Raw genomic sequence first — 13,348 nt, 5'->3', positions numbered from 1 at the left:
GCTGGCAGTGTTGAGATGCACAGAGAGCTGGTTGTGTTGTCCTTTCAGCTGTACATGGTGATGCCCTGGCTGGCAGTGCTGAGATGCACAGAGTGCTGCTGGTGTTGTCCTTTCAGCTGTACTTGGGCGTGCGCTGGCTGGCAGTGCTGAGATGCACAGAGTGCTGCTGGTGTTGTCCTTTCAGCTGTACTGGGGGGTGCCCTGGCTGGCAGTGCTGAGATGCACAGAGTGCTGCTGGTGTTGTCCTTTCAGCTGTACTTGGGGGTGCCTGGCTGGCAGTGTTGAGATGCACACAGTGATGGTTGTGTTGTCCTTTCAGCTGTACTTGGGGATGCCCTGGCTGGCAGTGCTGAGATGCAGAGAGTGCCGCTGGTGTTGTCCTTTCAGCTGTACTTGGGGGTGCCTGGCTGGCAGTGTTGAGATGCACAGAGTGCTGCTGGTGTTGTCCTTTCAGCTGTACTTGGGGGTGCCTGACTGGCAGTGTTGAGATGCACAGAGTGCTGCTGGTGTTGTCCTTTCAGCTGTACTTGGTTGTGCATGGCTGGCAGTGTTGAGATGCACAGAGTGCTGGTTGTGTTGTCCTTTCAGCTGTACTTGGGGATGCCCTGGTTGGCACAGAGTTGTGTTATCCTTTCAGCTGTACTTGGGGGTGCCCTGGCTGGCAGTTTTGAGATTCACAGAGAGCTGGTTGTGTTGTCCTTTCAGCTGTACTTGGGAGTGCCCTGGCTGGCAGTTTTGAGATGCACAGAGTGCTGCTGGTGTTGTCCTTTCAGCTGTACTTGGGGATGCCCTGGCTGGCAGTGTTGAGATGCACAGAGTGCTGCTGGTGTTGTCCTTTCAGCTGTACTTGGGGGTGCCTGGCTGGCAGTGTTGAGATGCACAGAGTGCTGCTGGTGTTGTCCTTTCAGCTGTACTTGGGGGTGCCTGGCTGGCAGTGTTGAGATGCACAGAGAGCTGCTGGTGTTGTCCTTTCAGCTGTACTTAAGGGTGCTGGCTGGCAGTGTTGAGATGCACAGAGTGCTGCTGGTGTTGTCCTTTCAGCTGTACTTTGGGGTGCGCAGGCTGGCAGTGCTGAGATGCGCAGAGTGCTGCTGGTGTTGTCCTTTCAGCTGTGCTTGACGGTGCTCTGGCTGGCAGTGCTGAGATTCATTGCCATTTGATGTGCGTACATTTCTCCGACTGAGGAGGTTTTCCATTTTATTTGAATGTAATGTCTCAAAGAAGGACTTTCTAGGGACAGGCAGCCAAGGCTTTGCTCGCTGGTAGCTTTCACCCCTCGTTTGTCAGGGACACACACTCTATTGGGGTTTGCAGGTGCAGGAGCAGGGGATGTGCCCACTAAGTTGCTGATGCAACGGTCAGATTTAAGGTAGGAAAATTTGGCCCGGCTTAGCAAAGGGACGTACGTAATTTATTTTGCTGTTACTATTCTGCCACCGGAGGAGATGGTAGCAGCTCAGATACTGAGCAGGAAATGTGGTGATGTGCTCCCACCTCCCTCTGTGTGCACAACCATGGACAGCAGCATGTATATCCACGCACACCACAGACACATGCGCTCCACGTCTCTCTCCCCGCACTGTTTCTGTTTAACTTCAGCTTGTCAATTAAAGAGTGAGAGGGCAACTAAGAAAAACGAAAGAGGGGGAGATGGAGACAGAAAGAAGCACAGAACTAATTAGGCAACTGTGTAATTTTAATTAGCTGTTTTGATAATTAAACTAATTAGTTCCCCTGTGTTTCCACGACGTGCAACTGAATAGAGATTTTTTAATATAATTTATAACAAGGCTTCAGAGCTGCACTCCGCTGGTTAATTAGTCACTTTTGCATCAGAAAGCTTTATTGATAGCCTTAATTTGCAGTTGAAATGAGAAATCTGCTGTCAATAATTTGGATAATTGCCCACTGTTTGATTGCACAGAAGAAAAGTAGCGGCCCCAATTCGACACATCCGCACATCCCCTGGGACAGCTTCCTGAATACTTAGGCTTTGTGATCAACACATCAGCAAATAAGCCTCCCCCTGCCTCCTTCTCCATCTTGACCTCACTTACTAGGAGAGATTCCAGCTAAGTAAGATAAAGATTGACCCACCCCACCCCTTTCCCATCCCCGCTTCCTAAAGCCTCGCCTTCAAACACCCAACTGCAGCAGCACTCCAGCGCCTCCCTCCTCTCTGTTAGCCAGCATTAGGTGTCCTACGTGTGGACTAATTGGAAAAGAAGGGAGGGGAGGAAAAAGAGAGAGAAAGTTACTGCTTGCTTTGTAGCTAATTAGTGTCCTTGGAATTAAATGAGCAGCTCGTTGTGCACCTCAAGCTCCTGCGGCCCGTGTTTGTGAATTGAATAATTGATTCTCCTCCACTAATCAGAGTGCGACATAATGAGCCAGTTTAATTAAATGGGGATCTAACCTGGTGAACACTGGGAAAATATTTGCTCATTTACAGTTAATCAGGAATAACACAGGGAGCGGAGGAGGGGCAGCGCGGGGTGGAAGGCAATGCTGCGTTGTGTGAGTATGGTGTTGTTTAACCTCACTGGGCTGAAACAGAGAAAGGAACGTGGTTGTTGTGGTGGTGCATTTGGACCATACCCGTAGCCAGCACGCACCAGCCACCTGAAAACCCAAGGTAGTAAGTAGCAAGTGTTCTGCTGAGCTCTGCAGAACAAACAATTAAATAACTAAATCAAAGGCATTTTACTCAAAGTTGAACCAGTGACACAGTAGTATGAGACATTAGATTGACATCTGCGCCATGTCATGGTGCACAAGACCATTAAAGGACATCGGACTGCTGCATCTGCACTGAAGCCTAGTTCACCTGCTGCATCCTCAACCTCGAGTGAGAAAGGAGACTGCGATACTCCAGCCCCTGCAGGGGCATACGGAAGACTTTAAATGTGCGCTGGTTTCCTGCTTGTGTGCAGACTTTGTTGCCATGATGAAAATGGAGGTCTTAGAATGTCAAATGGCAACAATTAGAACTTATGTGCATGTCATTAGAACGGGGTTTGTGGACTTTAAAGCTGCCATGACCATGGAATTAACCACACTGCAATACCTTGGGAGAAGCAGAACGGAGCCTGACTGCTTGCTCTGACGACGTCGAGGCTCTGAAATGGAGGTAAAACAGTGGTTGCAGAACTGTTGCAGCAAGCATTCAGCTTAGGTGATTCTCCGTTGATTGACAGGTCCCACAGCTCTCTACAGCTGGCGCCAAAGCCAGGACAGCACCACAGAACTGTTATTGTTCACCTTTATTACTACAGTGGCTGTGCCAATATACTGCATCTTGCCAGGGAAAAGCAGAGGATTATGGTGAAAAACATGACCATCTCAGTCTACCCTGACTACAACGCCACCGCCGGGTGGCCAAGGCCTGGGCAACCTTCAATAGACAGCAATTCAGAGGACTAGGAGTCCGGTTTGGCATCTCCCATCCAGCCCAACTTTGCATCACCTATAATGGCAAGGAGAAGATCTTCCCGGACTCAGAAGAGGCTCAGACCTATGTCATGCACACCATCACTCCTCGTGCAGCTCGAATGGAAAGACACACACCATCTTAGTCTCTTGCTGAGGCCTACACGACAAGTAAGAAGCACATAAACCAATAATCATTATCTGTTTATATGCTTCTTACTTGTCGTGTAATAATAGTCAGAATACTATTCTGACTATTATTACATTTTGTGCCTTAAAAGTCTGACAAGGCTTTTTTTTTGCAGGCCTTGGTTAGTTTGGCAGTTTCCTGGACAACAGGTACCTTTCATGTTTTTACTTTGTTAGTTTAGAGGAGGTTAGTGCAATCTTCAATTTGGGTCTGCATAGGGATTTAGGACTCGCTTTTTTCTTTTTTATATTTTTATATTTCTTTTTTTAATACACTTTCATTTTGAAATGACTGTACATGGGGACTCTAAATTATCCAGACCCGAACCAGCTGATCCCATTGCACAGCTTTTAATATATGGCGTCGCCTAGTTGCAGAACCGTAGGCTCTATTCAGCTCGCCAGCTGGAATATTAAAGGAATCCATCATGCCATTAAATGTAGCCATGTGTTTGCACATCTAAAATCTAAAAATGTATCAAGTTTCGAACTGCCGAGATTTAAAACAAATGTTTGATGATGATATTGCTTGTTGTTTTGATGTTTTTCTCTTTTGTTTTTCTTTTATTATACATTTTACATGTTTTGAACGTTCGAAATAAACAAAACAAACACACAAACAAACAAAGTTTGTAAACGATCACATCGAGACTTAGCTAGATATTAACATGACCCCCGGTATGTCATACAGTATAACGTTAAAATCCCTCAAGGCCTACCTTCCAGGGAAAGGTGTCTCCTACTCAGCTCTAGAGAGGAGAACATGCGCACAATGTCTCTCAGGACCTTTACCCACACAGCTTGGCGAGCGGTCATTATCACCTATAAATGCGGTGCATGCCCAAGGCATTTGAAAATGACGAGATAATTTACATACAGTATATTAATGAATGTAAAATCTATTTTTGATGAATATCATGAGCATTTTTTTACATTAAAACGTGTCATTTAAATGTTTGTTTCTCAATTTCTTCGATTGTTTTCTTTTCAGACGGCAGCGGTCTGGTTTTGCGACTCGCATCACCGCAGGCTGCCGCATATATCCTGCTCACGGCGAAGCTGCCAAGCGGGCATCTCACTTCGCGCATGCGCTCTGTGAGTCCCAGTTGTATTCGGGTATTCACCCTTTGCAGACGCGTCACAATTGTCACGTGACGAGGGAGACTGCGTCATGACGGACGGCAGGAAGTGATAGACCGGGAGATTCAAAAGCGAACAACAAAAACAAACAAAACATTGCGACGGATGAGTAGCTATTATAGTTTAAATGGAAGTGATGGCTACCAATAGTCAGAGTAATGTTGTGGAGTTGTCCTGTGAAGTGAGTCACCTTGTAGGACGGCACAAAGAGCGATATGTGGAGAAGCTAGCGATAGCAGGGTTAGCTACCGACCCGTGCCTTCTTCCTACCGATGTGTTCACGGATCTAGCAAAACCGTCCAGTCTGCCCGAGTTCAGTCCACACGGTCTGTTCCACTATGTTACCAACGGAGTGTCCCCACACACAGGTGCTGACCTAAAAGCATACACAAGTCTGGATTCTGACCAGTTCTTTGTAGCTGTGTGGGTTACAGAACCGCGGTGCTATGCTCACAGCAGGGGGATGTACCTCATAATGGTAAAGGTAAGACATAGCTAGCTAGCCAGCTGTGTATGTTTTTAACCTGTTTCCCCTAGGATGCCATCAAAACTCAAATCGACTGCAACCGAAAGCAGCTCATACTTTCCTTGCCATTTCATAGTAGGTTACACAGTCTTGCCATCTAGCTAGCATTTGGCTCATTCCATAGAAAGTGTTAAGTTTGAGTCCACAACATTTAAAGGGGACAAGGAGGCATAATACAACTGTCAGTAATGTTTTCAGTGTCTGAAGCCACTGATTCAAGTGTACTGGTTAGCATGAAGCAAAATACAATTAAATAATAAATATACAATTTGTATATTTTTAGCTGTTTTTGTTAAGTTACAATAATTTTCTCATGTCCACTCTGACCATTTCTCACATTCATGTAAGGTAACACTTAAAAAATATCACATAAATCTCAGACTTTTATTGTTCTTATGAGCAAAATACTTCCCTCTTCACATGAAATGTGTTAATTAAATTAAAAATGCGTAATTTTTGGTTAATATATATATATAGTCAGTTCAGGTTCAGGGCTTGCCTGTTGGCACACTGCACGCCACAGCGGGAAATCACAATCGTACCATAAAAGTAAAATAAAAGTAAAATAAAAACTAGCTTCAAACAACGAAATGTCGAACTACAGCTAACGTGCCTGCTTGTCTTAAATTTGACGCCCAAGTCTTCTGCCGTCCGTCATGGCGTTCATATTCCCCGCGAGCGGGACGTGACGTCACGTGCAAAGGGTCAATATGAAAGTATCTTGTGAGCGTGGGAGTTTAGTGGGTCAGAAGAGCTGGCTGTGAACCAGCTTATCCGGAAACACATGCGCCACACTGCCACCTAGCGGGCTAGTTACTGTAAGTCGACACTTGTCTGTCTTGCTCAGTTAGCTCAGCGCCGTACGTTTCAGTACGTGTCAATATGAGCGACAGTTCGCTTATGATATAATCGTTACGTCCTATCCCGTTGTCTCGGAGGACTTTTGAAGAGAAACAGATTATTACTGCAGGAGGACGTCAAACTCCCGAACTTGGCATCACAAAATCAACGAAGAATTTCGTCCGTCACTTTCAAGATACCACATACGAAAAACATACATGGCTAGCTGGCTGCCCAAAGGCTAGCAAACTACGCTGTTGGCCATGTCTCCTGTTTGCTACAGAACGCAGCCTGGACCACGGCAGCTCATGGCCATTTAAACAGTGGTTACAATTGTAACAAAGCCCTTCGGTCTTCTTTTTTTTCCTCACCTTTTTCTCCTCAATTGTATCCGGGCAATTACACCAAGCCGTCCGGTCGCTGCTCCACCCCTTCTGCCGATCCGGGGGGGGGGGGGTCTCCCCCGATACATGTGGAGTCACCAGCCGCTTCTTTTCACCTGACAGTGAGGAGTTTCGTCAGGAGGACGTAGCGCGTGGGAGAATCACGCTATCCCCCCCCCCCCCCGAACAGGCGGCCCGACTGACCAGAGGAGGCGCAGTGCAGCGACCAGGACATATGCCCACGTCCGGCTTCCCACCCGTAGACACGGCAAGGACGCCCGACCAAGCCGGAGGTAAAACAGGGATTCGAACCGCCGATCCCAGTGTTTGTAGGCAACGGAATAGACCGTTACACTACCGGACGCCCCAGCCCCTTTGTCGCTACATGCTTAATTAATATTTTTTATCAATCATTATTTTTCTTTCTCTCTGATTTGTTTATTTTGTGGGTGCCCGGGAAGGGTGGGGGACGTGTGCTGCCATGTTTGTGTGTATTTTGTGAAAAACCGAGAAATAAAGTAGAAAACGGAGGACTCACTGAGCCTTACTATCGCCGTGTCCCACTGTCTCTCTAAGACGTCTGTGCTGCGTCCCTGGCATCATCCCCGCTGTCTCTCTCAGACGTCTGTGCTGCGTCCCTGGCATCATCCCCGCTGTCTCTCTCAGACGTCTGTGCTGCGTCCCTGGCATCATCCCCGCTGTCTCTCTCAGACGTCTGTGCTGCGCCCCTGGCATCATCCCCGCTGTCTCTCCAGACGTCTGTGCTGCGTCCCTGGCATCATCCCCGCTGTCTCTCTCAGACGTCTGTGCTGCGTCCCTGGCATCATCCCCGCTGTCTCTCTCAGACGTCTGTGCTGCGCCCCTGGCATCATCCCGCTGTCTCTAGAGACACACGTCTGTGCTGCGCCCCTGGCATCATCCCCGCTGTCTCTCCAGACGTCTGTGCTGCGTCCCTGGCATCATCCCCGCTGTCTCTCTCAGACGTCTGTGCTGCGTCCCTGGCATCATCCCCGCTGTCTCTAGTGACACACGTCTGTGCTGCGTCCTTGGCATCATCCCCGCTGTCTCTCTCCAGACGTCTGTGCTGCGACCCTGGCATCATCCCCGCTGTCTCTAGAGACAGACATCTGTGCTGCGTCCCCGGCATCATCCCCACTGTCTCTCTCAGACGTCTGTGCTGCGCCCCTGGCATCATCCCCGCTGTCTCTCTCAGACGTCTGTGCTGCCTCCCTGGCATCATCCCCGCTGTCTCTAGAGACAGACGTCTGTGCTGCGTCCCTGGCATCATCCCCGCTATCTCTACAGACACACGTCTGTGCTGCGTCCCTGGCATCATCCCGCTGTCTCTAGAGACAGACGTCTGTGCTGCGTCCCTGGCATCATCCCCGCTGTCTCTAGAGACAGATGTCTGTGCTGCATCCCTGGCATCGTCCCGCTGTCTCTAGAGACACACGTCTGTGCTGCGCCCCTGGCATCATCCCCGCTGTCTCTCCACACGTCTGTGCTGCGTCCCTGGCATCATCCCCGCTGTCTCTCTCAGACGTCTGTGCTGCGTCCCTGGCATCATCCCCGCTGTCTCTCTCAGACGTCTGTGCTGCGCCCCTGGCATCATCCCGCTGTCTCTAGAGACACACGTCTGTGCTGCGCCCCTGGCATCATCCCCGCTGTCTCTCCAGATGTCTGTGCTGCGTCCCTGGCATCATCCCCGCTGTCTCTCCCAGATGTCTGTGCTGCGCCCCTGGCATCATCCCCGCTGTCTCTAGTGACAGACGTCTGTGCTGCGTCCCTGTCATCATCCCCGCTGTCTCTCTCAGACGTCTGTGCTGCGTCCCTTGCATCATCCCGCTGTCTCTAGAGACACACGTCTGATCTGCGCCCCTGGCATCATCCCCGCTGTCTCTAGAGACAGACATCTGTGCTGCGTCCCCGGCATCATCCCCACTGTCTCTCTCAGACGTCTGTGCTGCGCCCCTGGCATCATCCCCGCTGTCTCTCTCAGACGTCTGTGCTGCGTCCCTGGCATGAGGATGATGCCGGAGCGCTGACCTTTCCTTATCTGTCAGGTGTGGGGGTGGAGGGCCCTTGACTGGGGTTCCCTGTAGGAACATCCAGAGGGGAGTAAAGGGCTGATAACAGAGCTGGCTCAGAGCTCTGACCCTGGGTCCGGTTCACCTCTGGGCTCACTAGGCAGACAGGAGGACGAGAGCTCTGTTTCCTTTCCACTGGAAGGTGAACAGCCCTGGGATGGATATATAAACTGATCTAAGGTGAACACTTAAGAGTTGTAACATAGATGTGAGCCAGGGTACACCACTAAATGACATCTTCTACTGACCGTCCGTCCTGCTCTGGGATGACCGTCCGTCCTGCTCTGGGATGACAGTCAGTCCTGCTCTGGGATGACCATCCGTCCTGCTCTGGGGTGACCGTCCGTCCTGCTCTGGGATGACAGTCAGTCCTGCTCTGGGATGACCGTCCGTCCTTCTCTGGGATGACCGTTCGTCCTGCTCTGGGATGACAGTCAGTCCTGCTCTGGGATGACCGTCCGTCCTGCTCTGGGATGACTGTCCGTCCTGCTCTGGGATGACTGTCCGTCCTGCTCTGGGATGACCGTCCGTCCTGCTCTGGGATGACCGTCCGTCCTGCTCTGGGATGACAGTCAGTCCTGCTCTGGGATGACCGTCCGTCCTGCTCTGGGATGACCGTCCGTCCTGCTCTGGGATGACCGTCCGTCCTGCTCTGGGATGACAGTCCATCCTGCTCTGGGATGACCGTCCGTCCTGCTCTGGGATGACAGTCAGTCCTGCTCTGGGATGACAGTCAGTCCTGCTCTGGGATGACCGTCCGTCCTGCTCTGGGATGACCGTCCGTCCTGCTCTGGGATGACCGTCCGTCCTGCTCTGGGATGACCGTCCGTCCTGCTCTGGGATGACCGTCCGTCCTGCTCTGGGATGACCGTCCGTCCTGCTCTGGGATGACAGTCCGTCCTGCTCTGGGATGACCGTCCGTCCTGCTCTGGGACCCCCGTCCATCCTGCTCTGGGATGACCGTCCGTCCTGCTCTGGGATGACCGTCTGTCCTGCTCTGGGATGACCGTCAGTCCTGCTCTGGGATGACCGTCACGCGTTGAGTTACCACAGCATGAGGGTGGTTTAGGCAACATTGCTGTTGCTTTATCTGTTACGTACACACACACACATATATAGTATATATATGCTAGAAGAACCCCGCTACAATGTAGCGATTTGATTATCCACCCGTCTAAACTCCCTCCTCTTCATCCTGCCAGCTAACAGCCTTCCCCCTGCCCCTATACCCCCCCACTCCAACTCCTTCCCCCCAAATGCTCAGAATCATCTGAAATGCCGAGAAAAGTGGTTTTTAGCCATTTTTAGAAAATGCACATTTTGCATAATTATGCATTATTATAATTATATTTTTATTTTCTGCTATTTTTCTGGTCCTCTCTGGAACAATACCTACCACCTCCAAAAAAAATAGGATCATAAGTGCATTTTTGCAAAAATGCATAATTTTGCATAATGCCAAAACATTTCTGTCCCAGAAATAAAATTTTTTATAGGTGAAAAAATCAAAGATGCTCAGAATCATCTGAAATGCGGAGAAAAGTGGTTTTTAGCCATTTTTAGAAAAATGCATATTTTGCATATTTATGCATAATTATGCATAATTTAAAATTTCTGGGATTTTTCTCTTACTTTCTGAGACAATACCTACCACCTCCAAAAAGAATTAGGATCATAAATGCTTTAGTTTTCGGTCCCGCTATCTACACTAACACCACACACACACACACATTACGAAAATATATGAGTAGATACGTATATATATATATATATATATATATATATATATATATATATATATATATATATATATATATACGTATAGATAGATAGATAGATAGATAGATAGATAGATAGAAAGGCTGCTGAAGGGTCAAACGGAGGTGTGATCAGTTTGACCACTGCTTGTTCCGCCTAGAAGCCGAGACGAGGAGGAAGCACCGGAAGACTCGTCCTCCTGACGGACGTGGCTGAACGGTTAGAGACAACGCCAGCTCTTTCCATTGCCAAGGCAGACTTTGCACTCAGACCATCTTAAACGAGTCCTGCACAGAGGAGGGCTCCAAACCTTTCTAAGACAGACCACCTACCTACCTTCTGACTTACATAAGCTCCGAGTGTCCTGAAATACTCGTCACCGAGAGAACTGAGCCACGTTTACAGGACAGGATCCCGTCCTGACAGCTGACCTTACCCAGCTGGCCGCTGGTCGTCTTGTTTTTATCCGCGTGACATATCGATGATCTGTTATCCGCGTGACATATCGATGATCTGTTATCCGCGTGACATATCGATGATCTTGGAAACACGTCGTGCAAATCCTTCCTCGCGAGCCGCCGCACGGAACTGCAGGAAGTGGCTGACAGGCGTCAGTAGAGGCAGCGTCGTATCCGTGCCTCTGGATCTGGATCACATTAGTCTTGTGGCTCTGTCAGCTCACAGTTTGCGTGCAGGACTTTGAGTCGCGTTGGTTACTCGTCATCTCACTGCGCGACAGGGAGACATCATCCACGCGGGCAGCGACTTGCCGTCGAGCGGCTCGCGGTCGGACCCCTCTGCATGCTAGCGTTAGCATTAGCTCGCTGCTGCGCCGCCTCAGAACATGCGGGGCGTCGAGGCGGAGGCCCCCAAGACTCCTCCCACGGTAAGCATTCTCCGCGGGGCCCGGGGTTCGAGCGGCCGTTGGCTGGACTCCGCAGATGTCGCCGGAGGGTTTCCGTTCAGGTGTTCCCGTGTTGGGTAAACTCCCACCGCTGGCGAGGTTGAGTCGAGCGGTCAGGTTGCTTAGTCACCGCTGCTAGCCTCGTAGCGAGAAAAAACGGTTCTGCTCCGTAATCACAGGCCTAGTGTGGTAGGAAGTACTAGCCAGATACAGACCTGACGCTACACTGCTGCATTACTGGCCAGGTACGGTAATGCTAGCTATAGCAGCAGGTGTTCCAGTACAGGTACGATAATGCTAGCTTTAGCAGCAAGTGTTACAGTCAGGTGGTAATGCTAGCTATAGCAGCAGGTGTTCCAGTACAGGTATGGTAATGCTAGCTATACAGCAGGTGTTCCAGTACAGGTACGGTAATGCTAGTTTTAGCAGCAGGTGTTACAATACAGGTGGTAATGCTAGCTATAGCAGCAGGTGTTCCAGTACAGGTACGGTAATGCTAGCTATATCAGCAGGTGTTCCAGTACAGGTACGGTAGCGCTAGCTATAGCAGCAGGTGTTCCTGTACAGGTACGATAATGCTAGCTATATCAGCAGGTGTTCCAGTACAGATACGGTAATGCTAGCTACAGCAGCAGGTGTTCCAGTAGAGGTATGGTAATGCTAGCTACAGTAGCAGGTGTTCCAGTACAGTAAAGCTAGCTATACAGCAGGTGTTCCAGTACAGGTACGGTAATGCTAGCTATAGCAGCAGGTGTTCCAGTACAGTAATGATAGCTATACAGCAGGTGTTCCACTACAGGTACAGTAATGCTAGCTATAGCAGCAGGTGTTCCAGTACAGTAATGCTAGCTATACAGCAGGTGTTCCAGTACAGGTACAGTAATGCTAGCTATAGCAGCAGGTGTTCCAGTACAGTAATGCTAGCTATACAGCAGATGTTCCAGTACAGGTACAGTAATGTTAGCTATACAGCAGGTGTTCCAGTACAGGTACGGTAATGCTAGCTAAGCAGGAGGTGTCCCAGTACAGGTACAGTAATGCTAGCTAAGCAGGAGGTGTCCCAGTACAAACTGCTGTGCCGTACTATGTCTTAACGCAATGTTTACGCTCTGCATTTATTTCATTTCACCACTGTCCAAAGCTTCTGCTGTACTTTTCTCCATGACCTTATCTTATTCAATGTGAAGCACTTTGTAACTGTGGATTTGAGGCTTTATGTCATTCCATTCTTCTTCTTCTTCTTCTTCTTCTTCTTCTTCTTCTTCTTCTTCTTCTTCAATAGCAGCAGTACTACATTGTAATAATACACCATTTCAGGCCAGCCTCAAAGTTGCATCAGCCAGGAAAAAAGGCTACAGTCTTTCATCCCCTCAGCCATCACCATTCTGAACAAGAACCACCTGCCAAAACACACACACAGGCACACACGCACACACACACACACACACACACACACACACACACACACACACACACACACACACACGCGCGCGCAAACGCGCGCGCGCATACACAGCTAGTCAGCTGCTGGATTTATTTGTTCATAATGAATGTTATCTTGTGATTTACTTATGATATGTTGGATTTTTAGCCCTGTGACGGCCTGGCGGCCTGTCCAGGATGTCTCCCCGCCTGCTGCCCAATGACTGCTGGGAAAGGCTCCAGCATCCCCACAACCCTGAAAGCAGGATAAGCGGTTTGGATAATGGTTAATGGATGGCTATAGTATATACACTACCGTTCAAAAGTTTGGGATCACATTGAAATGTCCATATTTTTGAAGGAAAAGCACTGTACTGTTCAATGAAGATAACTTTAAACTAGTCTTAACTTTAAAGAAATACACTCTATACATTGCTAATGTGGTAAATGACTATTCTAGCTGCAAATGTCTGGTTTTTGGTGCAATATCTACATAGGTGTATAGAGGCCCATTTCAAGCAACTATCACTCCAGTGTTCTAATGGTACAATGTGTTTGCTCATTGGCTCAGAAGGCTAATTGATGATTAGAAAACCCTTGTGCAATCATGTTCACACATCTGAAAACAGTTTAGCTCGTTACAGAAGCTACAAAACTGACCTTCCTTTGA

This window comes from Lampris incognitus, chromosome 3 (assembly GCF_029633865.1).
Source record: "Lampris incognitus isolate fLamInc1 chromosome 3, fLamInc1.hap2, whole genome shotgun sequence".
Taxonomy (NCBI): domain Eukaryota; kingdom Metazoa; phylum Chordata; class Actinopteri; order Lampriformes; family Lampridae; genus Lampris; species Lampris incognitus.
The sequence above is the reverse complement of the archived record's forward strand: the minus strand, read 5'-3'. Positions refer to the sequence as shown.